Source organism: Physeter macrocephalus, chromosome 18 (assembly GCF_002837175.3).
Source record: "Physeter macrocephalus isolate SW-GA chromosome 18, ASM283717v5, whole genome shotgun sequence".
Lineage (NCBI taxonomy): Eukaryota > Metazoa > Chordata > Mammalia > Artiodactyla > Physeteridae > Physeter > Physeter macrocephalus.
The window spans coordinates 86,321,955-86,349,196 of NC_041231.1; the positions used below are offsets into that span (position 1 = coordinate 86,321,955).

General features: G+C 40.6%; 4 non-coding genes across 4 annotated transcripts; 3 read left to right on the plus strand and 1 right to left on the minus strand.

The window, feature by feature from the left end:
• The first annotated feature begins 4,817 nt into the window (after positions 1-4,817).
• TRNAL-CAA (transfer RNA leucine (anticodon CAA)) lies at positions 4,818-4,923 on the plus strand. The gene is made up of 2 exons: positions 4,818-4,855; positions 4,878-4,923. It is a non-coding gene; the product is annotated as a tRNA-Leu (tRNA).
• A 5,194-nt stretch (positions 4,924-10,117) lies between these two features.
• LOC112064383 (U6 spliceosomal RNA) lies at positions 10,118-10,222 on the plus strand. Its single transcript, XR_002891497.1, has one exon. It is a non-coding gene; the product is annotated as a U6 spliceosomal RNA (small nuclear RNA).
• A 2,348-nt stretch (positions 10,223-12,570) lies between these two features.
• On the minus strand, positions 12,571-12,643 carry TRNAR-CCG (transfer RNA arginine (anticodon CCG)). Its single transcript has one exon. It is a non-coding gene; the product is annotated as a tRNA-Arg (tRNA).
• A 6,892-nt stretch (positions 12,644-19,535) lies between these two features.
• Positions 19,536-19,607, plus strand: TRNAA-AGC (transfer RNA alanine (anticodon AGC)). The gene has a single exon. It is a non-coding gene; the product is annotated as a tRNA-Ala (tRNA).
• The last annotated feature ends 7,635 nt before the right edge of the window (positions 19,608-27,242 follow it).

Below are 27,242 nucleotides of genomic sequence, written 5' to 3' on the forward strand. Positions count from 1 at the left end.
CTCCTTTCCAGGGTATTTGGATCTTTCCTGCTTCTGGACATGGCCTCAGAAGACAAGATTTTGTGGTCTTACTTAGTCCTGTACCCAGCATTGTGGTTCATGGCTGAAGATCATGAATTGGTGGTATGTCCTAATTCATTCATTTATTCTTCAGGTTTTAAGAGAAATAACCAGGAGCTAAAGAGGGGGGCTTCCATGAAGCTAGGTTGGCTTTTGCTGAATGCTCTCAATAGATATAAATACATATGATAACATATATTATGTATGTATATAAAATACTACACAGATACAGAGCAGTGCTTAGCACATAATATGAAGTGCTTTATGCACAAGGGCTTATTTAATGCTCATAACAACCCTGCAAAGTGGGTACTATTGCCTTTATTTTACACAAGGAAACTGAAGCACAGAGAGGGTAGTAATTTATCCAAGGTGCACAGCTAGGAAGCAGCAGGGCCAGAATTCATACTGAGGTGGAACATATGACCATATACATCATATGCTGCCTCACAATATCTATGGATTATGCTTTTCCACATGGGAAGGCAGAGCAGAAACTGAAGGCTTGGAGTGCCAGTCTGTTGACCTGGGACTTTTAACAATAACTCTGTCTACTCTAGACTCAGGATCTGCGACTGGAAAACTAGGTGAAGAGACCCAGTCAGAATAGCATTCCAGTTTCACTTAATGTAGTACATTGGGGCAGGGAGGAAAAATAAGAACCCACAAAGGGGGCACTTTGCTTGTACCAGTCCAAGAAAATGTGCGCCTAGGATAGACTCCCTGGTCCTTGCTGCTGGACTGATGGAGCTGTCTCCAGGCTAACTTAAAGGGTCTCACATTGGGTCTGCTTTATCTCCAGTAGACCCAGTGCTTTAGGAGCAGCATCTTGAATTTTTATTAACAGCAGCACCTGGAGCAGTGATAAGCGGCCTTGTTGGATTCAGCAAAGCTACTTCCAATTTGAACTGGGATCTACTACAATAGTGAATCTTAACAATGCTGAGTGAAAAAAAAAGTCTTAAAAAACTCTACCTTACGATACCCTTTTTATAATATGGCTAAAAGGACTGTGCTTACCAATGGGGTGTGTGGGAGGATGGGATAGAGGAGGAGGATGTGTGTGGACCTGTTTCGTACTGTTTATCATCTGATTCTTTTGGGTGGTGGGTTTAGAGTTATTAAAAACAATTTTTTTTAACCTGCCATTTTGAATGAAGTTAAATGAACCTTGTAAATGATTCTAAATTTACTTATCTGCAGAAAGGTAAGCATTTGAATTCGTTGAGTCACAATATGGACCCCTTTAGGCAAACTTGGGCCCAGTAGCATTCTCTGGCTCCTCTCTGGTTCTTTCCTCAGAACATTTGAAGTTGTTAATTACACATTAGGCCTTCAACAGCTCATTCTTTTGTTCTTTTCTGCCCCGGGAAAACTGTGTTTGTCTTCAGCTGCTCTGGTTTTTTCTGATACTGACCCAGCAGGTACAGAAGAGCATCTTCCCCAAGAGCAGACAAGCCTAGAAGGGACAGGTTCAGAGAATGAAAGGGAACTGGGCATGGCCCCTGCCATCCAGGTTATGCAGTTGAGAAGATGAGAGAATACACATGACAATTAAAGGCAACACTTAAAAGCACTAAGAAATTAAGAGCAAAGCTAGCATGTAGTAAATAGATCCATTTGTTAATACCTTCAGTTATCTGTGATCCTGACCGAAGTATATGGATGGAAATCACACATCTCTCAGCAAAATAAAAAAAACTTGAAAGCTTAGTGTACCAATGGTGGGTGGATTGCTTCTTCACAAATGCGAGACAGTGATTCTTTGATTCAAATACACAATTAACGAGTGTTAATTGTGCCCCGGCTGAACTTGACTATTGAGAATACAAGAGAACATGACCCTGTCCTTGGAAAAGTTAATAAAGTCAATTAAGAGGAGAAAAAATAACATGAAGAAGTGGAGATCGACAAGACCATTTGCAGATAAGTAAAACACTGTGTGCTGTAGGAGACCTCATTGTGGACCACGGTAGTGGGAAGAAGCTGAACGCTTAGGTCTACATTTCTTCTTCAGTGCGCTTTTTCTTGAGGCTGAGAGGTTGGTACCTAGTAACTTGGTCCTGCAATAAATTTTGACTTGATCATGTAATTAAATCACAACATTCCTGAACCTCCTTTAACCCAGTAGTTTCTTTTTTCTTTTGACATTCCATTTGTTTAATTTTTAAAAACATTTTTATTAGAGTATAACTGCTTTACAATGGTGTGTTAGTTTCTGCTGTATGACAAAGTGAATCAGCTATATGTATACGTATATCCCCATATCCCCTCCCTCTTGCGTCTCCCTCCCACCCTTCCTACCCCACCCCTCTAGGTCACAAAGCACGGAGCTGATCTCCCTGTGCTATGTGGCCGCTTCCCACTAGCTATCTATTTTACACTTGGTAGTATACAAGTGTAAAATATGTGGCATATGTGGCATATGTCCATGCCACCCTCTCACTTCGTCCCAGCTTACCCTTTCCCCTGCCCGTGTCCTCAAGTCCATTCTCTGCGTCTGCGTCTTTATTCCTGTCCTGCCCCTAGGTTCTTCAGAACCTTTTTTTTTTTTTTCAGATTCCATGTATATGTGTTAGCATATGGTATTTGTTTTTCTCTTTCTGACTCACTTCACTCTGTATGACAGACTCTAGGTCCATCCACCTCACTACAAATAACTCAATTTCGTTTCTTTTTATGGCTGAGTAATATTCCATTTTATGGCTGAGTAATTTCTATGTGAGGTCTTTGTGAAGAATAATGAGAAAGCTCAACCAAACCAGTGTAGATTATTCTAGGGGAACTGACTTTGCTAGGATATTAACAAAGTTGCTTAGATTTCATATTGTGCAAACAGTACCTGAATATGACAGTATTGCCCCAGGTACATTTCCACATAAAACAGTCAAGAGATTCATTTCAAGGTTGGAAATTAAAGCCTGTTTTTGGGGACTTCCCTGGTGGCGCAGTGGTTAAGAATCCGTCTGCTAATGCAGGCATACACGGGTCCGAGCCCTAGTTCGGGAAGATCCCACATGCCCACCACAAGTACTGGGCCTGCACTCTAGATAGAGCCCATGAGCTACAACTACTCAGCCTGCGTGCTGCGACTACTGAAACCGGAGTGCCTAGAGCCCGTGCTCCGCAACAAGAGGAAACACCCCAATAAGTCTGTGCACCGCCAAGAAGAGTAGCCCCCCGCACGCAGCAACAAAGACCCAGTGCAGCCAAAAATAAATAAATAAACTGCCCTTACCAAAGTTGAAAAAATAAATAATTTTAAAAAACTGGATACACTGATCTAGTGATTCCACTTCTAGAAATAATTATGGATATTTGAAAATATTTATGCAAGGACGTTCTTTAGAGTCTCATGAAAATGAAAAAAAATCGTATGTTCAACAATATCCATTCGATATGCGATAATTGCAGTACTTTGCAATTTAAAAAATTATAAATTTTTAAGAAGTTACAGTCGCCTCGTCGGGAATCACTTCCGGGACAATTATAGCTTATGAAAGAAAATGGAGCAAATCTCAAATCTTGAGGGGAGGGAAATTAGGAAACTATTTTCCCCTATATTTCTCACTCCCCATTTTCTCTATCAAAAGTAGCATATGAAACCAAGGGAGTCTATAAATCTCAGGTTCTACCGAAATTAAAACTATTTCTCTTTATGCAGAAAACAGAACTAACCTTTGCCATACATAAAGAAAAAGGAAAACCTTTGTGTATCAATAAATACAAAAGGTAACCTATCGGGACAAAATCTACTTAAAATTCCCAAATCTATGTTTCTACTGTCTGAACTTCACAGCCCAAACACAGCAGTTGAAACAAGTGAGTCAAATATACTTGTTGAGTTCCTACCATGTATGCCAGGCACGGTCCTGGGCAGGCACTGGGGCCTACAAAGGTTATTTTCGCAGTTTCCTTAACCCCTAAGGACTCTCAATCTAGTTGGAGGAATGATTTATTTTTTAGTCTCAGGATTTCATTGAAATATGTGACCTTCCAGATTCAGAGCTCAGATTACTTTGCACAAAGCTGAGAAAGCTGGAAAAGTCTGAGTCAGGAGATGTGGCACGTCCCTCATTTTCCCCCCGCTATCCCCCTTAAAAATCGCCATTTTATCCACGACCCGGCAATGGACGCCATGGAGACTCACTCCGGAATATCTGTGAGTGACCAGGAAGGTCAGGAAGCAAGCGTGTCGCTCCCAGATTTTCTCTGGACCTGGGACAGGTCAATCCCTTGGGGCAGACACTGGCCTTGTCAAGTCTCACCGGCGGGAGCTGTCGCGCCCTACAAGGATTTTCTCAGGCTGTTCCACGGCTGTCACTTTCGGAGCCCAAAGCAAACACTTCTCGAGTGGCAAGGCAGACCTGGGGACGAAAAAGAACCTAATAGAGAAGATAAAATGGTTCATGCCATAGAATCGGGGTCTTTTGCTACATTTTTGGTGATGTTCCTCACTGTCTTCAAAAGAAGGAAAGCCTAGGGCGAGGCTAACTAGGCTCAAGATTTCGGTAAAGATTAGAGGCTGGAAAACCCACCAAGCGACCTGAGCTAAATGATGTTCTTTTCTCCCTTCTCTCCCGAAATATGAGCTGTCTTCCTTTTCAGTCCGCAGGTGGCCTTTTATTCTCGGACCATTACCCGGCGACTCGGCATTACCCGGTGACTCGGACGTAAACCCCTCTTTGTAGTGTACGTCACGGAGACGCTGCTCTTTGTATCTATTTCAATAGAAAATCTCGCTGTTTTCGTAGGGTGTCAGGATGGCCGAGTGGTCTAAGGCGCCAGACTCAAGCGAGGCTTCCCTAGATTGGGGATTCTGGTCTCCGTATGGAGGCGTGGGTTCGAATCCCACTTCTGACACAACCTTTTTTCCCTTCCCCTAATTTCCAAAAACAAAAATATTGATAACAGCAATATGCATAAGCAACTTACCAACTCACTGTGTTAAAAACTGACTTAAAAAAAATTTCTCACAGGGACTGTTAACACCAAAAATATTAGAAGCTGAAGCATCGCGGTATTTTTTGGAAGCCACGATATTTGGAGCGAAAACGCTTAATAAAGACAGGAGAGTACTACAAGAGGTTGGTTTTTCTGAGGCATCGCGAGATAATCTAGAAACAGCGAGTTTTGGGAACCCAGGTAGTTCCCTTCGCTTTGGTGCTGGAGGAGAAAGGGGGAGATGGTCCGGTACCCTGCCTGCTTATCTATCCGGCTCATCCACTTTGTTGCAGACCCAGGCCCTCCCCTGAATACTTCCTGTAGCACTTTCCTACCAACCCCACTCCCCTCTGGCTCATGGCAGTGCTGTCTGCAAAGAAATCTTATATAGATCCTCCGGTCTCTTCTCCATTTTCAAAAGTCGTGTACTAGTTCTCAAACCTTTCCTTTGTAAATTATGCACATTCACACTCACGTTGGCATCTGATAATTATTTTGTTTCCTCAGTCAAAACTGAGTGCCGTTGTAACTCCTGAATTAAACGTGGAAGTTATACTTTCCTCCTCCAAATCTAACCACCATCAGTATTTTACTATATTTCTTACACTCCTGTTTTCTCTGCATTTGTGTATATATATTCATAAATATTTTGTTCGTTTTAACAGAAATGCAGTCACACGAAACATACCATCCTCTTACACATTATTTCGCTTAATAGATCTTGAGCTCTTTCCATGTGAACACTTAATCTTTTTCCTTACAAAGGAAATGTTGCAAATCATTCCACAGGATAGGTAGATCCTATTTCATTTATCTACTTTTTTTTTCTGAACATTCACTGTATTTATAATTACTATTCTTTCAACAAATATTTAATGAGTGCTTATTATGTACCAGGGGATGCAACCCTGGTGCTATGGCAGTAGAATAGAATAGGGTAGGATAGGATAGAATTAAATTTTAATTTAATTTTAAAAACAGTAAAATAAGTTTATACCCTGTGTTGCTTATATTCCAGTCAAATGACAGATTCTGCCTCAGAAACACCACATTCCAAGATTCCCTTATCTCTCAGGAGAAGAATATACACATCCTGGATCTTGAGACTAAGTATTTAATGCCAGCTATTGAAGATTCATATATACATGACCATGTATTTCTCTGTCATTATGACTACTCATGACTACTCATTTGATCTTTGATTTTTATCCTAATAGTCAAAATGCAAGAGACTAGGCAGGTGAAAAGAAAACCTGGTTTATTTGACAATTAAATTCTCCAGAGACATTCATCAGAGACAGATCCAATTGTTTGATTTGAGAGTTCACATTCTGAATTCAGATGGCTGGAACCAAATGGTTTCAAGTACTACCAAACATGCTCAGCTCCCTGCGGTTCTTAAATTAACTGTGGTTAACTGAAATATGAAATGAAATATAAAAGCTTAAGGAGGGGAAATCGATTCTCACAAGACTTCTATTATTTTTATTAAACACATAACCGTACAGGGCATATTATATCATATACATGTATATCCACTGCCTAATAAAATCATTTTCAGAGGAGCAGACAAGTGTATCTATGAATACTCTAGAAGAATGTGTATTTTCTTTGGAGAACTGGGTGAATTGAAAAAAGTCAGGAAGATAGGTGAGGTGAAGAGATAGAAGCTGTTTCTCTTGGAAAGTTCTAGAAGAAAAATAGAAGCAAGGATGCTATCATAAATGACTTTTCATATGACTGTGATATTGGATTTTTAAAAGGTTAATTTTAGTTAAAAAAACCCACACAGTTACAGAATTTTAACAAAACTACTTTTTAAGAGGAAATTTCCCGTTTTACTTGCAAGCGCCTCTTGGAATTATTGAGAAGATACTCCACCACTTCATTCATCCTCTTCTTTGCCCTCCTCATGGGAAGAGAAAACTGAATAAGAGTCAATAAGGGATTTTACCTTCTTTGACCCACATTTCTCTTTTGGGTGGCATTAATGTTCAGCTGTCCTTTTGTGGTCTCCCTCAGCCCTTTGCTTTGGTGGTTTCTAGGGGTACCTGTGTCTTCACGAGCTGCCAGGTGAGTGTGTCTACTGGGTTCCAGGTGTAGGCATGGTAAGAGGGAGTAGAGAAAGCCTTTTCTAGCTTCAGATCCAAACCATGTTTTTCAATCTACATTTACCCCCCACAAAGTTGATATTTTATTTCTGCCACTAGTGAATATGCCTCAATTGTTTCCAAATTGTTAAATGATACTTTTTAAAAAAAGGTAAAATTATGACTTTCACACTAATAAAAACGAATATATGTCAAAGACTACTTAATTCATGAAAAATGTAACAACCAGTAAGATGTTACAACTGGTTCAAAAGAAAATTCAAAGTATCACATATTTATAGACAATCTGTAATGTTGGAATAAATTTACAAATGGATTTTTTTAACCTGTCAATTTCAGGGCAATGATCAATTGCATTCCACTAAACACAGTTCACTTGCATTTCTGTGGATGAAAATCATTTGCACTATTATCAGTTTTCTACAACTTAGAGTTGTAAGACACCTCAAATCTATGAAAGTTGTTCTTATGGACTGAATGTGTACCCTCCCCCTTCCCCCCAATTCGTTTGTTGAAACCCTACCCGCTAATGTGATGGTATTTGGAGATGGGGGTCTTTGGAAAGTAATGAGGATTAGATGAGGTCTACCCTCATGAAAGGGATTAGTGTCCTGAGAGAGCTTACTTCCTCACTCTGCTCTAAGAAGACAGCCTTCTACAACCAGGAAGAGGTTCCTCACTGGAACCCTGACCTCTCGGGCCATCCTGATCTCAGACTTTCTAGCTTCTAGAACTGTAAGAAAGAAATTTCTGTTATTTAAGCCATCCAGTTTATGATATTTTGTTATAACAGCCCAATCTGACTAAGACAGTTGCCCTAGACAAAATATTGAGTATAGTTGCCTGTGCTATACAGTAGGTCCTTGTTGGTTATATATTTTATATATGGTAGAACATGCAAGTGCTTTACATGTACGTTTTTCAGGTATTTTTATTTTCATTAACATCAGGGTAGTGATGACAAGAGAGAAAAGGAAAAATAGGAGAGGGGAAAATGACTAAAATTTCTATCTAATTCAATCACTTATGGTTTGAAGTATTAGCCTTTGAACTTTGACCCTTGACCTATTAGTCTCTTCTGTGAAAGCTTCCTCTTTCTTACCTCCTTTCCTCCTTTTCTCATTTTCTCTCCTCCACTTTTCCTGGTCACCTCCTCATAACTGACCTCCCCCACACCCTGAGTCTTTTATCTTTAGCTGAAGATGGTAGTTAAGCCTGAATTCTAAGCCACCTCTGAGAGTTACTCATTTTCCCTTGGGTATCTCCCATGTATATATACACATGTTAATAAACTTCTGTTTGTTTTTCTCTTGTTTATCTGACTTTCATTACAGGGGACCCAGTCAAGAACTTAGAAGAATAGAGGGAAAATTATTTTTTCCGCCACTACAAATTTTAAAATTCTACAAGCTTTTTCTGGGAGAGTCTCAACCATTGTTTCATCCATAAAAGAAGTAGGAAAGCAGAGCTAGACTGAGACCTGGTTACACAGATTGCACTGAAGAGGAAAGCAGTGAACAACAGGTTTTAGAGCCCAAGTTAATCTAGAGAGGTTGTAGGATATGAGTTAAATACAATCAAGTGATGACTTTTCAAAAGCGTCAAACTGTTGAATTCTCCTGTCATAGAAGTTGAGGAAGAAACACAGTGACTGAGTAGAACTGTGAATACTTGTGGCAAAAGGCCAAGTTTGTTTCAAGTTCTTTGGAGCTACGTTCCAAAGAACATATCATAAGACCATCTACTTCAGGCTTTACTTCCAGGATTAAATGAGACATTGTGTGCCAAGTGCATAACTCTTCCTAGCACAAAGAAAGGGGTCTGTAAATGCTATGTGTAGTGTTGGTAGTGAGGCAAACAGCCAGTTAACCCTGGTGGTGTCGGGAAGTAAGTTCGAAAGTTTTAGCTGCTTCTCTGCTTTCGATGCAGGAAACTGAAGCTGGAGGAACCACTGAGAAGGCGAGACTGCCAACGTCCTAGAGAGGACCGGGAAGTAACCTTGGTTTTTGTAGGTTAGGCTAGCTCTAGGAGTGGCCTCTTTAGGATCAATTAATTTTTACCATCCCCATCTGGAGCTGCGGGGAGGAGGTCGGATTCACTGGCCGGAAGGGTGGGGTGAGTCAGGGGTGAGGTGGTTCCCGGCTGTGTGGACAGCTTGGAACTCCAGTTGGGGCCCACTTTTCTGCTCTGGCGCTCTCGGACGTTTCAAACTTGGGACTTCTTTGTGGTCCTCCGCGTAGGTCAGACTCGGGTCCAGGGGCCACCTGCTTTAAGGCTGGGCTGCACACTTTCTGCAGATCCTCAGCCCCTCATCCCCTTCTCAGAGGTGGGTGGGTGGGACTGAAAGTGCCAAGCTTCTAATCTCTTGGTCTTTCTGGTGACCAGCCTTATTCTGAGGCTATCTAAGGGCACCACCCTAAGTTACCTCATTAGGATAAGAGCAAGGATAATGATAAGATAAGGATGTGACTGACAAACCACACTCCTATCACTATGAAATCCCAAGAGTTTGAGGAGCTTTGTGCCAGGAACCAGGGACAAAGACCATATATAGTTATTATACCACACTCACTTAACATTAGCAAATCCATCAGGGCATGCCCAGGCATGAGTTGGCTGGAGCTTGGTTTAGCAGAGATAAAAGTTTTCAGTCATACTCCTTCAGGAAAGAGTCTCACCCAGTGACCAGTTCCAAGGTCCAGCCTGACTCTTAGGCAAGAATGAAGAATATTTCATTTGAGCCCGTAGATATTTGAAAACTTTGAAACTCAGAAGGTAGGTGAAATATGGGAAGTGTTCATTCACTCAGACTTCCCTTGTAAAAATAGTGTTTTGTAATATTCATGATTCCCTGCTTTCTGTCTCAGGAAAAGATGCTTATTATATCCAGAAAGGTTTATAAAACACCTGATTGTGTACTAGCTAGAAATTGATTGGAGGGTAATAGGGAATGAGTACCTGACTTGTTTGGCTTTTAAAGTGTGAGTAAATAATGCAGAATCATGCTCCCTTCAACAGCACATATACTAAAGTTGGAAATGATACAGAGATTAGCATGGCCCTTGCTCCAGGATGACATGCAAATTTGTGAAGAGCTGCATAATTTTAAAAGAAATTAAAAATGAAAATATCAGTAAATGAGAGTTTGACTAAGCTATCCTCAGAATGATAAATTTCATCCTAGCCACTGAGTTCATATGATGCACCTAACCAATACTAACCAGTGTAAAGCATGTCTAAGATTTAAAAGGTGAAGTTAAAATTCAACGAAATTGTGGATACTCCAGCTCAAAAAAATGTGGAATACCCAGCATAGAAATTAGGTTCAGAGGGGACCAAACTATAACCACTACAACACAGGCCCAATATCTCCACTGATGAGTAGATATACAGTTGTCCCCTGCTATCCATGGAGGATTGGTTCCAGGACCCCAGTGGATACCAAAATCGATGGACACTCAAGTTCCTTATATAAAATGGCATAGTTATTTGCTTATAACCTATACACATTCTCTTATATACTTTAAATCATCTCTAGATTACTCATAATACCTAATAGAGAGTAAATGCTATGTAAATAGTTGCTGGTACATGGCAAATTCAAGTTTTGCTGTTTGGAACTTTCTGGAATTTTTTAATGAATATTTTTGATATGGAGTTGGTTTAATCCATGGTTGCAGAACCTGCAGATATGGAGGTCTGACTGTAAATGAGATGAGTGTGGTATACCATCAGGGTATTCCTAGGAAAGCAATAGTACAAGTCGCCAAATCTGATTTCTCTTTGAAATTTAGTAGAGAATTCAGTTAACTCATCAGCTCTAGTATCATTCAATTTCTTATAAATTTGTTGTAGAACGGTAGCACTTTATTGAAATGACACATTGAAAATTCCTATTTTAACCCCATTTCATCCATTTTTATTACAGATATCTCCCTTTCATGGAACATGAGGTGAGAAAGAGGCTGTACTTCACCACTTAAAATAGCATGCCTGTACTTCTCTGGTGGCACAGTGATTAAGAATCCACCTGTTAGTGCAGGGGACACAGGTTTGAGCCCTGGTCTGAGAAGATCCCACATGCCATGGAGCAACTAAGCCATGTAGATCTGGACTATGTATCTTTGGTGAACTTTATGTAACTTGTCATTGTGTCATTTTGAGGAATGATCCTTTGTCTTGAAAATGTATATAACTGTATCACTGACCTCTAACAAGCAGTACACTCCTCAGAGTTTTCTGAAAGTCTGTCTCCCAGGTTATAATCCTTATGTTGGCCTGAATAAAATTCTCTTTTTCTTCTTTAGATGGACTGTTGATTAATTTTTCATCTACATTTGTATAAGTGGACTCATACAGTATTTGTCTTTTTGTGACTGGCTGATTTCACTTAGCATAATGTCCTCAAGGTCTATCCATGTAGTAGCATGTGACAGAATTTCCTTCCCTTTTAAGACAATAATATTCCATGGTATTTACCATATTTTGTTTATCCATTTATCATTCTAAGGCTGTTTGGGTTTAATTCCACCTTTTGGCTATTGTGAATAATGCTGCTATGAACATGGGTGCAAATATCTCTTTGAGACTCTGCTTTCAATTCTTCTGGATATAATACCCAGAAGTGGAGTTGCTTGCCGTATCATACCATAGTTCTATTTTTAAATTATTTGAGGAACCTCCCTGCTGTTGAGATCCATTTATGGCATTTGCACTCTTGCTAAAACTAAACCTATCATGGCTACATAGAAGTTGCTCCAGAGGACGGTTCAATTGGAATAAAAGCCTTTGGTGGCTTCTGCCTTTAGGCTTCTCTCTGAGATTGCTATTTGGGAGGTAGAGCCTGTTATATTTATGGTAGCTAATGAAAATCTGGAGAACACCTATTTCAAACCATTCAGAGCCACAGTAGTAGAGAATCCTAGTAGACACCTTGTTTCCAGAAATTTAACTCACCATTACCCCATTTAATTGATATTTTTAGTGACCCCTTCCCTCCAGCCCACCACGAAAAATGTTCAGTCATCTTTGAAAAGACCAAGTGCCTTCATATTCTCAGCGAGTTAGCACATTATTCCTTATGCCAGGAATAATAAAACTCTGTTTAAAGGAGCCCCCATCCCTTATTTTTGATCTCAGCCCATTGCTTATTTCTTTGATAGGAAGTGAAACAAATTTTAGTTATTTTGTTTCTGTTTACTTGATTTCATTTGTTGGGTCCGGTAGAAAGTAAGCTCCTTGAGGACGCGTGGTATCTCCTCCTTGTTCATTTGTAAAGTACTCGTCACACACCAGGCCTCCAATATCTAAATGTTAAATAAGAGTTTATTTATTGAACTTATATCAGCAACAAGGAGGGAAAGGAAGCAAATCAGATTTTGAATATCTTCCAAGCTTTATCCAACCCGGCAGTGAATGAGACCAGCAAAAGGGAAAGGAAAAAAAAAAAAAGGAACGACCACGAAGGGACTCGAACCCTCAATCTTCTGATCCGGAATCAGACGCCTTATCCATTAGGCCACGCGGCCAATTGACGAGAGCCTTTTCTCACGTAGCGTACAAAAGGTATGTAAACAGGAGGCGGAGGGGGCTTTTCTACCGCGGATTCTGAAGATCTACCTAAACAAGAGTTCTCAAAATTCACCAACAGTTAAACTATTTCCAACACTGTCTAAAAGTTGTAAAAACTAAAACATAAATGTCAGGAACTGTTAGACGGTTCATCGTTGTGGACCCTGTTGAAGTCTTTGATTAATGACTTCGAGAGTTGGGGTAGAGAGGAAGACTTTGAGTCGAGAGCTGATGTTGTATCCTTTATGGAAAACAGCAAAGAGGAAAAGGAGTGAGCACAGATGGTGCATTCGGAGGGTGGGAGTCGGAAGGGAATAATGGAGGTGCTGGAGGAAGGGCAGAGATAGCCTGGAAGCTTCATAGAAGGTTCTCCTGTAAGTGCAAGGTTAGCTTAAACCTAGAAGATAATAGTTTGTTCAGTATATATATATACACATACATACATATACGCTTGTAGGTTTAAAAAGAACAGAGTGAATGGACGCTGTCAAGGAACTTGGTGATTTCCATGCTTGACTTGGATACTTCCCAAATTTGACTTGTTTTTGACAAGAAGATGTCCACTGGTTCGTTTATGGGTTAAGCCACAAAGCAATAGGGTTTTTTGAAAGATCCAGGCTCATCAAAAGTGTGGGTGGAATTGGAAAGATGTGAAACGTCCAACCCTAGAAGTAAAGCAGTAACACTCATGTATCCATTTACTCAATGGTTTTGGTTTCTCGAAAATGGCCAGCTATTTGAAACAAAACCAAATCAAAGAGAAATTTCTCCCCTCCTTTATCTTACACTTTCACAAAAAGACTCTTCCCCACCAACGTCTGCCATCCCTCCCACTGTTTTCTCCTACGGTATCTTCTCTTGGGGTTCACACAAAACTCAAAGTATCGCCTAACCTGTCAATCAAGATTTTTGGAGTGCCTACTGTAGACTTTGACATCTAGCTCAGGGCTGGAATCTAGGGACATTGATGAGGGAGAGACTACTGAGGGTGGGGTGGAGGGTGGCCCAGAATGAGCACGAGATTTGGAGTAATAACAAGTGTGCTTCCCTGTCTTCCAACATAAGATTATATAAATTGTTGCAGAGCAAAAAAAGTGACAAATATTTGCACTGCTGTAAAAGTAACTTTAGGATTAAAAACCTTAGAATTTACATTTCAGAGAGGAAAAAAAGAAATGAGGGAAGATATAAAGCTCAACGAACTACAGACCTGCCGTTTTCAGTTCTATTATGGACCATATTGCAGAAATGAAACCATTTGGACACATAATTTTAAGAAAAGAACATTCTAGAGTTAGTGATTTTTTTAAATAATCCTTTGGCCAAGAGAGAAAATACAGACTGAAGGAATCTTACCCTCTAGTAAACAAATTTAGAAAATTGAAGGCGGACTAGGGATACTAGCTGGGAATGAATTTTGCATAGCAATTAAGTTGCACTCTTTGGAAACTGGTGGTTACATTCCAGAGGAGAAAACAAACTTTTGAAGTCTAAACTCTTTAGTGGATTCTCTTGGATATTCATCTTAGCAGCCATACCATTTGCAAATAAAAATTGGTCTCCCCTAACCCAGTTTTGTACTTTTTATTCCTTTTGCTTCTTCTTTGCCTCTTGTTCAAGTCTTTAATCCATTTTTTAATTTAAAAAAATGGAAGTATAGTTGATTTACAATTTAATCTATTTGAGTTAATTTCTGTGTATGATGTAAAATAGTGCTCCAGTTTCATTCTTTTGCATGTGGCTGTCCAGTTTTCCCAACACCATTTATTGAAGAGACTATCCTTTCCCCATTATATATTCTTGGCTCCTTTGTGTGGGTTTACTTCTGGGCTTTCTATTCTGTTCCACTGATCTAGGTGTCTTTTTTAAATAGCATACTGTTTTGGTTACCATAGCTTTGTAATATAGTTTGAAGGCAGGAAATGGATGCATCTAGCTTTGTTCTTCTTTTTCAAGATTGCTTTGGCTATTCAGAATCTTTTGTGGTTCCATAAAAATTTTAGGATTGTTTGTTCTTTTTCTGTGAAAAGCACCATTGGAATTTTGATAGGGATTGCTTTGGGTAGTATGGACATTTTAACAATATGCATTCTTCCAAACCATAAGCATGGCATATCTTTCCATTTATTTGTGTCTTCTTCAATTTCTTTCATCAGGGTCTTATAGTTTTCAGGGTACAGGTCTTTCACCTCCTAAGTTAAGTTTATTCTGAGGTATTTTCTTGATTGGTTTTTTAAAGAGTGAGTAAAAGTGAAGGTCCAAAAATAATAATATAACTTCAAATATTTTGCTTTAACTGAAACATCACCAGTCTTTTGAAAAGAGAGAGGAGAAATTCCCTATAAGTTTCTTTCATTAGACACACTTAAAATGTGTCTGGTACATATTCCAGTTTCTATTTATTTCAAGGGAGTGAGAACTTCAAGACGTTTTGAATCTCAGTGGAGAATCCTCTTAGATTTTTATATTTCCCCCCTTCTTTGTTCATGGTGATATTTCATTCTATTAATAATTGCTGCCTTTTTATGCAATCTTTGCAGCTTTAAAAATTAAGGTTAAGCTACTAACGGGGTTCAGGACATGCTACCTCAAAATGTGGTACCTTAGTATATTGAATATTTAAGCTGAAGGAGTTTGAGAAAACAGGTTATAAAACTCTCAGGTGGAGGTGCCTTCCCTATACTTGGAGGGAAAGATCATCCTTACCTCACATCCCCTACAGATAGAACAGTGATTTCTCTGCTCTTTCTCTGTAATTCTGATCTTTCACCTGTTTGTTCCATTTAATCTAAAATCTCTTTCCCTTTCAAGAGCAGTTAACATTTTTATTCTTCCAAATACATGTCTTTTCTGTCATTTCCATGGTTCCTTGGAAGGGCAAGAGATAGTACCTAACTGCCAATCTCCTTCCCCTAGCCCATGCCTTCCCTGCTCTCTTTTACTTTTTCTCCATTCTTCTTATCCCCCAGTTTTAATTTCTTCAAAAATTGAAGACATTTTAAGGGGTTATTGTAATAGTTCTTTGGCTGATGAATTCACAAGCAACAATTGTTCGGTGGAGTGTCGGTTGTGAAAGCATGTGCTGGCATGGGACTTTGACATGGTGGGGGTGTCCTATTTTCAGCACTCTGGAAGATTTATTTTCTCAGCATGGGCTGGCAGCATGGAGTGGTTGATTTTTTACCCAAAATGATTCTAAGCAGGGAAATCATTTTAATTTAATCACTTCAAGCTCTGTCCAGCAGCTCTACGTAAGGATCATCACTAGAGATTACTTGAGGGTGGAAGATATGACTTCTGTTTCTGTGAGCTGCGTACCCCTTGTTTCATGGTGGAGGTGATTCCATGCATTCCACCATATCTACAGTTAATTCCTCCACTGAAGTCTTGAATTCCTCAAAGTCATCCATGAGGGTTGCATCAACTTCTTCCAAACTCCTGTTAATGTTGATCTTCTGACCTCCTCCTATGCCATGAATTTTCTTAATGGCATTTAGAATGGTGAATCCTTTCCAGAAGATTTTCAATTTACTTTGCCCAGATCCATCAGAGAAATCACTATCTATGGAGTGGAATCTTAAACCAGTCAATCTGGAATTACCTAGTCAGCACTAGCGAGATAATCTGCCTGATAGACCCCTGCCATCCTCCAAAGGAACGTGACCTTGCCACAAACAATCTACTCTTTGCTAGCAACATCCTTGTCCTGCCCCCTCCTGTCTGTAAAAGTCTTTCACTTTGTACAGCACTTTGGAGCTTCTTTCTGTCTGCTAGATGGGATGCTGCCTGGTTCATTAATTGTTGAACAAAGCCAATAAGATCTTTTAAATTTATGCAGTTGAATTCTGATGTTTAACAATGTCTAAATTCAGAAATTTTGTTTTTTTCTGAAAACTTTGTAAAGCATAAGCATTTTTCTACAGTCTGTCTTCTCACCCTCTGCCTGGGAATCTCAACCAAACATAAAACAAGCAAGCAAGCAAAGTCAGTGTTTCCCACTGCTGTCCCAGCAACCCAGGTCTAAGCAGACAGCATCCTTCTTTAACACTCAACACTGTTCCCTGACAACCACATAGATTGGTTTCCCTGCTGCTGCACTTTAGAAAGACACCTATATTCGGTTACATAACTTCCAACAGTAGGGGATGAAAAATAACTTTTCCTCTACCTTCTAAGTTCTCAGCTGAGCCCCTGTAACAAAAGACAGATTAAGGAAAGAGCAGACATATTTATTAACGTGTATATCTCATATACACATGGGAGACACCCAAGGAAATGAACAACTCTCAAAGAAGTAGCTTAGAATACATGCTTAACTATGATCTTCAGCCAAAAACAAAGAAAGACGTACGTGAGGAGTTGACCTAGAAAAGCACGGTAAAGGAGGGTACGGTTTGTTACGCAGATTTAAGTCAGGGCCTTCTCCACTGATGAGATTCTCTTATGATTTAGATTCTACAGAGGTTGTGAATTTTGGTTCCAGGAACCATCAGCAAAATCTGAAGACCTGTTAGAACTGCAAATTCTTGGGCCTTACCCCAGACCCACTGAATCAAATTCTGGGGGTGATGTCCTCAATTTATACTTCAACGAGCCCTGCCGATGATTCTGATGCACCTAAAGTTTGTGAATGACTGGACTAGTAGGACCAATGCCTTCTGCGCTCTCACCTTCGAACAAGGGGCCTTTTTCCTCTCCTACCTAGAGAAAGCGCAGGAGCGATAGGGATCTGGGACACTTCTACTGTTCTGCGCATCCGAATCCCCAGCGTCTTGAGGAACCCCCTCTGCTGCACTCTTCCTCCCACCCTTCTGCCTCCTGCTCCTCTCTTCCCTTCTTGTCTTTCTCCTCCTTCTGTGTTGACTTTCCCAGGATCCTAGTTCATTCCAGTTTCTGTCCCTAGATTTTCAGGCCCACTTGTTCCCAAACTGGTCTATCTGATTCAACTGAGGGATATTTATTATTTTTTAACATTTATTTTGTTGAAGTATAGTTGATTTACAATGTTGTATTAATTTCTCCTGTACAGCAAAGTGATTCCATTATACATAGATATACATTCTTTTTTCATATTCTTTTACATTATGGTTTATTACAGAATATTGAATGTAGTTCTCTGTGCTATACAGTAGGACCTTGTTGTTTATCCATTCTATATATAATAGTCTGCATCTGCAAATCCCAAATCCCAATCCTTCTCTCCCCCCCCCACAAGTCTGTGAGTCTGTTTCTGTTTCACAGATAAGTTCATTTGTGTCGTACTTTAGATTCCACATATAAGTGATATCATATGGTATTTGTCTTTCTCTTTCTGACTTACCTCACTTAGTATGATAACCTCTAGGTCCATCCATGTAGCTGCAAATGGCATTATTTCATTTCTTTTTTTATGGCTGAGGAGTATTCCATTGTATATATGTCCCACATCTTTATCCATTCCTTTGTCGATGGACATTTAGATGGCTCCTGTGTCTTGGCTATTGTAAATAGTTCTGCAATGAACATAGGGGTGCATGTATCTTTTCCAATTACAGTTTTGTCCGGATATATGACCAGGAGTGGGATTGCTGGATCATATGGCAACTCTTATTTTTAGTTTTTTGAGGAACAAACGTTCTGTTTTCCATAGTGGCTGCACCAATTTACATTCCCACCAACAGTGTAGGAGGTTCCCTTTTCCAATTGAGGGACATTTAAATAACATAAGATTCCCGAGCAGAGCCGGAGATTCTGAGCGCACTCAGCGTCTAGGGAGAGGGGACGGAAGTCCGTAGTTTTATTAAGCTCCTCCAGGTGACGTTCCATCTTTAGGGACCGCAGAAGTGTTGTATAAAAAACACTTATATATCCCTTTAACCTCTGGGTCTGAGGGTCGCCTGTGGCCCATGCTTTGTATACCCTATTTCCCTTTGTCTACCCGACACCCCTCGCCCCGCGTGCAAATCCCCTGGGTCTCGACAGGGTCTGATCCGCCGGGATGTCCAGGTCCGGAGCTGGGGAGGAGCCGAAAGGGAGATCGTGATTTCAGGTCTCCAAGAGTCCCACAGGGGTGAGAGAGAATCAGAAGAAAACTTAGGAAAAGGATTTAGGATTTGCCCCAAATACTCATTTCTGGGTTGACCCTCGTACCCAAAGCCAGAGAACGGCGGGAAGCGCCTGATGGTTGAACGTCGGAGAGTAAGGGGTCTAACGACTGCAGGCTCACGGACAAGCCTACTCCTTAAAACGCCTTCCTTCTGCGTACTTTTCACTCGGTGGAGGATTCGGCCCGAAAGGGGGCGCTATAAGGCTGCTCGGTTTCTTTCGCTTCTCTTCCCGGTGCGCGCTTCTCGGTGGTGCTCGCGATCCGAGGCTCAGAACCCGGGAGATGCAGCCGCCATGCGGTTTCCCGACTCCGAGGCTGGTCGTGGGAACCTACTGGAGTCGGGGGCTGCGACCGACGCGGGCCTGTCTACAATGCCCCTTCAGTCTTCTCTCCTACCTGGACCTGAATCCCCATGACACCGTTTAAACTTTCTTCTTTTTATCCTCCTGCATTGTACTCGGGTTTCTGGCAACCTTTTTAAGCAGAGGTCTTATCCCAGAACTTTCCCTGGGGGCGGCCAGTCAGGACTGCTCCCTTCTCCACTGGCAGATGGCCGTCGAGCTGGCGTCCGAGAGGGTGACCAGTAGTGGGAGAGCTCAGGACCAGACGGGACTTTCGGTAAAATGTTTAGTTTGCCTTCTCACAGCCTAGCTACAAGACAGCATCCAGTATAGAAAATTCAAAGAGTGAATTTGATGAAGTAGAAGTTCGTCGAAAATGTAGTAACGGGTCATAGGAACATTTCTGAGGTTGTTTTAGAGAGAGGGGGTGTAGCTCAGTGGTAGAGCGCGTGCTTAGCATGCACGAGGCCCCGGGTTCAATCCCCGGCACCTCCACGTTTTTTTTTTTCTCTCTTAAAAATTACTTTTAGTTCTGAATCATTCCTGGACACATTCTCGTTTGCTGAGAATGTCCGCCGTCTGGCCTCTTTTCTGATTCTTTTGTTCCTTTCAGGTCTTTTAAGTCACAGAAAAAACAAGGAAAACAAACCGACTCTATTTTGTTTTTAATATGGATGCATTTTTGCTCTAGGGCCGTGGCACCACCCTGGGTAGCTGAGTCAACTAGCCAAAGACACCATTAAAGAGGCTGGGGGAGAACCAAACCGCTCAGGACTCCAGAAACCGAAAAACAAGCGAGGTACCAAATTAACAAGCACAATTACATAGTTAACGTTTCGCAGTATCATCTAAGGGCAAGAAACACAGAAAGGAGAAAAAACAAGAACAAATGTGAAGTCCATTTGAACTTTTGAAAATGTGAAGGAAATTTTCTTTAGATTCTTTCGTTTTCTGAGCTGTTCCTGGGTCAAGGAATAGATCCTCGGAGAGGAAAGCTTTCCTATGCGTTTCCCTACCACTCTTTTCCCATTACAGCCTCCCTTTCTTCTTTTCTCCATCTCTCCGTTTTTATACATTATATGCATTTCTTTGACTTATTGTTCCTGACTTTTTTTTTCATTGTTCCTGACTTTAGAGTGACTTTTAAAGTATAATGTAAGCTTTGGATCTAGATAGAAGTTCTTTATTGCGTTAAATAAGTTCTCCCCTTTTTACCTGACTTGAAGTAGCATGTGATTGGCTAATTGTAAAAGATGAGTTAAGGAGGGGAATCAATCAGAAAATAAAGATACACACTCCTACCCCCTATTCTTACCACTCCTGTCTCCATCCCACATTTTGAAGGGCCTCACACATGCACGTGTGAACATCTCACACACACTTCCAAGATTCATACATACCCTTGACCCTTCCAGGGCCACCTCCTAGGCCTAGGACCATGCACATTAATGTCATGGTCTGCCCCCAGGAGGATAGATTCAGAAGGAGGCCTGTGCAGGGCCTGGAAAGATTCAGAAGGAGGCCTGTGCAGGGCCTGGAAGAAGGGAGGATCAGAGCTGTTTGAGCAGAGAATTCTAGAAACCCTGGTATCATTAGGGAGATACTTGGCCAGGAGAGGCCCCAGGGCATAAGCACTTTTTGCCCAGGCTAAACCTGCCACTGAGTGTTTGCTCCAGAGTTTAAGGGTATATTTGTGTTTAACAATACCTGAGGGACTTCCCTGGCTGTCCAGTGACCCAGGCTCCGTGCCTCCACTGCCAAGGGCACGGGTTCAATCCCTGGTCGGAGAACTAATATCCCGCATGCTGCAAGACCTGGACAAAACAAACAAAAACAATACCTGAAACAGTCCTTTCCTGATGTATCTCTGAGATTAACCTTTCATGCTGTCTTTTCCAAAATTCTCAGTTTCCTGACCCATGTATGTTTGGTCTGGTAGTATCTCTTGCAACTTGTACCTGCTGGACTGTATACTTGACAATACTTGCAAAATTGAGATGTAATGTAGGTGAGGAAAGCATTTTCCTCGACCCTTTTAGGGTCTCTGACTAGGTCTGAAAATTGAAACAATAAAGACAGATTAACAGGAGAAAAGCATGCAAATTTATTTAGTATAAGTTTTATTATGACATGGGAATCCTCATAAGAAAGTGAAAACCCAAAGAAGTAGTTAGACCTGTGTATTTTATGCTAGGTTTGAGGCATAGTGGAGAGTCATGGAGGAATATGATAGATGATGAAATAAAATTCATATTTTATGATAAGACAAGAAAAATTTAAACATGAATTTTTTCTCTGCCCTTTTGGGTGTCCTCTCTCCCCTTTAGTGTGTATCGTGCATTAACCATACCTCCTTAGGAGATAACATTCCTTCTTAAACTTGTAAGGGGTCAGGATGACCCACTACTTGCTTTGTACATGCAGATCTGGATTGTGTAAACTGTCACTATGTCATTTGACATATTGTCTCAAAAACTTATATAACTGTACTTTGACCTCTAACGGGTGGAACAGTACTCAGAGCTTTCTTTTTTTTTATTTTATAAATTTATTTATTTTATTTATTTATTATTTTTGGCTGCGTTGGGTCTTCATTGCTGCGCGCGGGCTTTCTCTAGTTGCAGAGAGCGGGGGCTACTCTTCCTTGTGGTGTGTGGGCTTCTCATTGTGGTGGCTTCTCTTGTTGTGGAGCACAGGCTCTAGGCGCACAGGCTTCAGTAGTTGCGGCATGCGGGCTCAGTAGTTGTGGCTTGCGGGCTCTAGAGCGAAGGCTCAGCAGTTGTGGTGCAGGGGCTTAATTGCTCCGTGGCATGCGGGACTTTACTGGACCAGGGCTCAAACCCGTGTCCCCTATATTGGCAGGCGGATTCTTAACCACTGTGCCACCAGGGAAGTCCCTCCTCAGAGCTTTCTGAAAGACTGTCTCCCAGGTTATAATCCTCAGGTTGGCTCAAATAATATTTTCCATTTCTTTCTTAGATCATCTATAGATTAATTTTTCATCGACATACGTTAAGGACATTGTGGTAAATGGGGGAAATTTAGCAAGGCTTGTCTTTTACGGGTCTTCTTTCTTCTTGGCATCCCTTTGTCTTTGGAGATAAGGGTGTTTCTTTCCTGCATACGGAGAGTACCTGTCACAGATCACCTTTTATGACCTGTTTCAGGAAAGAAAGGTAATGGAGGGAGGTCAGAGTGACCTTTCTGCTTCCTCTGTTTTCTCAAATTCCTTCAGCTTAAAATATTCAATATGCTAAAGTGTCATATTTAGGGGTTGTATGTCCGGAACCCTGTCAGTAACAAGATAGAATCTGTCAAAGGAAGAATTGACCTAAACTTTATAGATTTCTCTAACAATGTTATATGTTAAAGGTTTATGGGGATTTTGTGGCATAGATCATATTATCTTAGTGTTACCTGAAAGCTGAGTTCACCTCTTGGTGAGTGTTGAGCCAAAAGACACAACCAAGCCAAAAAGCGGGAGAAGGAAGGATTTACTACTTGCAGTAACTAGGGAGAACACTGGGGATATTTCTCAGAGCTGTGTCTCCCTGAATGGCAAAATTGGCGAAGTTTTAAGCTAAGGGTACATGCATATTCACGAAGGGGCTCGAGCAAAGGAGAATTCAGCATAGAATTGGGGCAAAGGTTGACAGAGTCCAGGCTCTAGTTGATTGACGTCACAAGGGTCAGCAAAGGTCAGCATTATTGTTCCTTAGGTTCCGGTTAGTCTGGTGGTTGAGCGCTAGAGAAGGTTTGGATCTGCACAACAGTTCAAGAATGTGCTTCAGGCTAATCTTTTTTTTTTTTTTTAGGCTAATCTTTAACTTTGAAACAAAACTGGGAGTCTTTACAACTGATATATTGCCTCTGATATGGTTATTTCCCTGTTCTGATAATAGCTGTTTGTTCTTATATTCTTTCGTTCCCCTTAAAATCATTAACTACTGAGACTTCTTCTTCTGCAAGGGCAAGCACTGTGGCCAGGCTTAGGTCACAGAATGGCTTAGGCCTAAAATGGCTTCTCTTATGTCAAGAAAGCCATGCCTGGTTCTCTTTCTCCGTGGACCCCCTACCGAATCTGCCTACGTTAGGGCTGTTAAATTAATCGAACAAGGAGGCCAATAGACTGAGGTGGCTCTAATGTCCACATAAGCAAACTAAAACTAAGGCTGTAAATGCTTCAAGGTTACAAAATAGAAACAATAAGGACAACCAGTCACAAACAGCCAACTAGGCTTTGAGCTATAGCCAATCAAATAATTTTCTTTCTCTGCTTCTGCACCTTCTTTATATGTCTTTTCCCTAGCTCTTGTCAGAAGGTATGTTAAAGAAAGCTCTTCTGAAAACTTGAAAATGTTGATTTAAAAAAAACATGAATTTATACTACTTTATCAAAGTTTTGAGAGTGGTAAGAACAATGAAATGTATGTCTTAATGGGAGAATCTTAAGAATCTCACCTCTACAGTGAATTTCTCTGTCAATTAAGAGTGCTAAAGGTATTTCCCAAGTAGAGAAATAAACTCTGTAAACTGTAAAAGATACTATATATTGGTAACAGAGCTGTTGCCCTAGTCACACTTCAAGTGCTCAATAGCCACATGTGGCTAATAGCTACCATTTGGACAGCACAGATACACAACATTTCCATTGTTGTAAAAAGTTCTGTTGGACAACACTAAGTTAAAATATTAGTCTTTTGGAAGAGAAAGCTTCACTCCAACCAAAAATTATACAATTTTACTTTTGAAGATATTACTGAAACATATTAAATTTTTAAAAAATTTGGACAACTGAATGAAATCTATTTGTAAATACCCAGATGGTCTTTGAGATAAAGGATTGAAGCCTTGCCATAACTTTAGTTCTTTTCTTTTTTGGAAGGGGAGGTATGATAAATACAGATAGAAAAGATTCAGCTACCCAGAGAGCTTCTTGGGTAAAGTTTTCCTAACCATAACTTTGGAAAGATTGGAGGAATTTGTCCTCACCCTTATAAGTGCTTTTACATATTGGTAATTTAAGCATCAAAGTTCTGGAGAATGACTTAGGCGCCACCAGATGGTCATCCTGGGAACACCGAAATCCTTTGCTATGTATGAGAGTTTTGAGATGGCCAATATCTTTCTGTAATGGTAGATTGTTGTTTTTGAATATGTCCTTCTGGATTCTTAAAATCATATTGAGAAGCTGTTTTTACAATACATTTTTATTTAGCTTCAAAGTTCTACCTTTAGAATAGTATTCACTATTCATAATTGAGCTATTTTTCAGATGCTATTTTTCTCTAATAAATCATTAACGTTTTCCAATTTTTAATTGAGGTTCCCAAGACAGATAAAAATCTCTGTGCTTCCATATTATAACATTCCAAAATCACAAAAACCCGAAGTCATATGTGCTCTCAGTATAGATGATAACTCTTAAATCTTTAGCAAAGATGCTCACATTAGAACTATTAGTCCAGTCATCTGAGTAGATGTTGGCAAAGAGGTAGCTTCCTTTACAGTGTTAAGAAGTTGCAGTGTCTCCAGCACAAAGTATACCTTGAAATTTTAAAGATATGAACCATTGACAATGAGTTGTCTGGGGGAATATCAATCAGCACATGGAAGTCAGGATATATTCCCCCTTTCTCTATCTGACAAAAGGAGGATCATTAATATAGTCATATCAATAGATAATTCTGGTCACCTCAGTCTTCTTCATCAGCTTTTAAATACACTCATATCTGACCTCACCAGACCTCTTGCCTCTGAAGAGCTTGGCAGTCAGCACAGTCAACAGCCTCTTCCAGCCTGCATCTTAACAGGATTCTGTTTTAGAATTTCCACTTTTGAATATTCTTGCTTATATGATCCATGTCTTTTCATAGCCTACAAAAACTGGTGAATCAGAGGAAGCTTTTTTCTCTGCTTGGGTATTTCTCTTTTCATTTCCTCTGGACTATGTTTAAACACTAAGCTTTCCTTAGGGAGAACCACCATGTACACCATCCTTGCCATGAAGGAGAATGAGGTGCTGCCTGCAGCACAGAGGGACAACTGCTGAGACTAACAAATGTGCCAACGTGAAAAGAACCATCAGTTCTAAGTGAATATGACTGCTTGGTCTCAGGGACAGTGAAGTGAGAGGGACCTAGTGTATTAAATCAGTTCCCCACTTACTTTAAATCATGCTTCAGGTCAAAAGCCTAAAGAGGACCAACTGGGATTGAAATCAGAATCTTCTATCAGTCTTTTAACCAGAAAATAAAAAGGCAACAAAACTCTTGTCATCTATGAATAACATATTTCTTCCATTTTTTGATTGGAAACAGCTGTATAGAGCCAAGTACAGTATATGGAATCAATGGCTTTTCTCTCCTCAACCAAATTATTTTACCTTCTACTCTCATTCCTGATTTTCAGTACAGGCCCAGAGACATGGAGGCTCAGACTCAGAGGAAAAAGACCCTTGAATGTCGGGCTCCCATATTATCAAACTCTCTTATCTGTTCCATGCCATTATTTTTGTTTCTGATAACTTCAGAGTCCCCTGAAGCCAGCAGATTCAATGTAAAGTGGAATGAAAGAGGCTTATTTTTTTTTAAACTTTATTTTATTTTTGGCTGCGTTGGGTCCTTGTTGCTGTGCGTGGGCTTTCTCTAGTTGCAGCGATCGGGGGCTGCTCTTCATTGCAGTGCGTGGGCTTCTCACTGTAATGGCTTCTCTTGTGGAGCACGGGCTCTAAGTGCACGGGCTCAGTAGTTGTGGCGCACGGGCTTAGTTGCTCCGCGGCATGTGGGATCTTCCCGAACTAGGGCTCGAACCCATGTGCCCTGCATTGGCAGGCGAATTCTTAACTACTGCGCCACCACGGAAGCCCCCTACTTTGTTACCGATGACACAAATAATCTTTTTATATGGTGTAACCATTAACTTAGAGTTATAATTAAGTTTTATGCTTTTGTTTTTTAAATTCTATGCCAGATTTAAAAGTGACTTGTACACCTACATCATAAATTTTGCAAGATTCTATATTTATCTATATGTTTACCTTTACCAGGGAGTTGTATATTTTCACTCAGTTTTGTATTCTGTTTATCACCTTGCTCCAACTTGAAGGATTCCCTTCAGCATTTCAGCTGGGGGCAGGGACAGTGGCATACTTCTTTATGACTGGCACTCCTGTTTTAGTAGCTGGATGCTGGGCAAGAAGCAATAGCCTCAGGTCTTCTTGGCATCTCTCTCCTGGCCTGGAACCTCTGTCTCAAGCTGGGCATGAAGGGGACCCAGTATTTTCAGACCTCCAATAAAATAGAACCTCTTTTCCATGAGTGGGGACTCGGTGAAAGACAGGATCCCTCACCTCTTGGCCGCACTTGTCCAGAACTTAACCTCTGCAAGAAGGAGCTGAGGGCAGGATTAGAAATGGAGGGAAGATATTATAGTTCTCCAAGTGGAAACCGGATGGGGGGTAGGGGGCATGGAGCCCTGTTTTCTTGGCTGTGTAGTTTGGAGTACAGGTTCTGCCAGGCTGGCCTGGGGAGGGAGTAGGCTGTGACAAAAATGCCACAGATCCTCATTGTTATAACTGAATTTTAATATATTTTCTTTCTTTCTGTTTTTGAATTTTAGAATTTTATTTTTTTTTATACAGCAGGTTCTTATTAGTTATCCATTTTATACAAATCAGTGTATACATGTCAATCCCAATCTCCCAATGCATCCCACCACCACCACCCCCCTGCCACTTTCGCCCCTTGGTGTCCATAAGTTTGTTCTCTGCATCTGTGTCTCTATTTCTGCCTTGCAAACCGGTTCATCTGTACCATTTTTCTAGATTCCACATATATGCGTTAATATACGATATTTGTTTTTCTCTTTCTGACTTACTTCACTCTGTATGACAGTCTCTAGATACATCCACATCTCTACAAATGACCCAATTTCGTTCCTTTTTATGGCTGAGCAATATTTCATTGTCTACATGTACCACATCTTCTTTATCCATTCGTCTGTCGATGGGCATTTAGGTTGCTTCCATGACCTGGCTATTGTAAATAGTGCTGCAATGAACACTGGGGTGCATGTGTCTTTTTGAATTATGGTTTTCTCTGGGTATATGCCCAGTAGTGGGATTGCTGG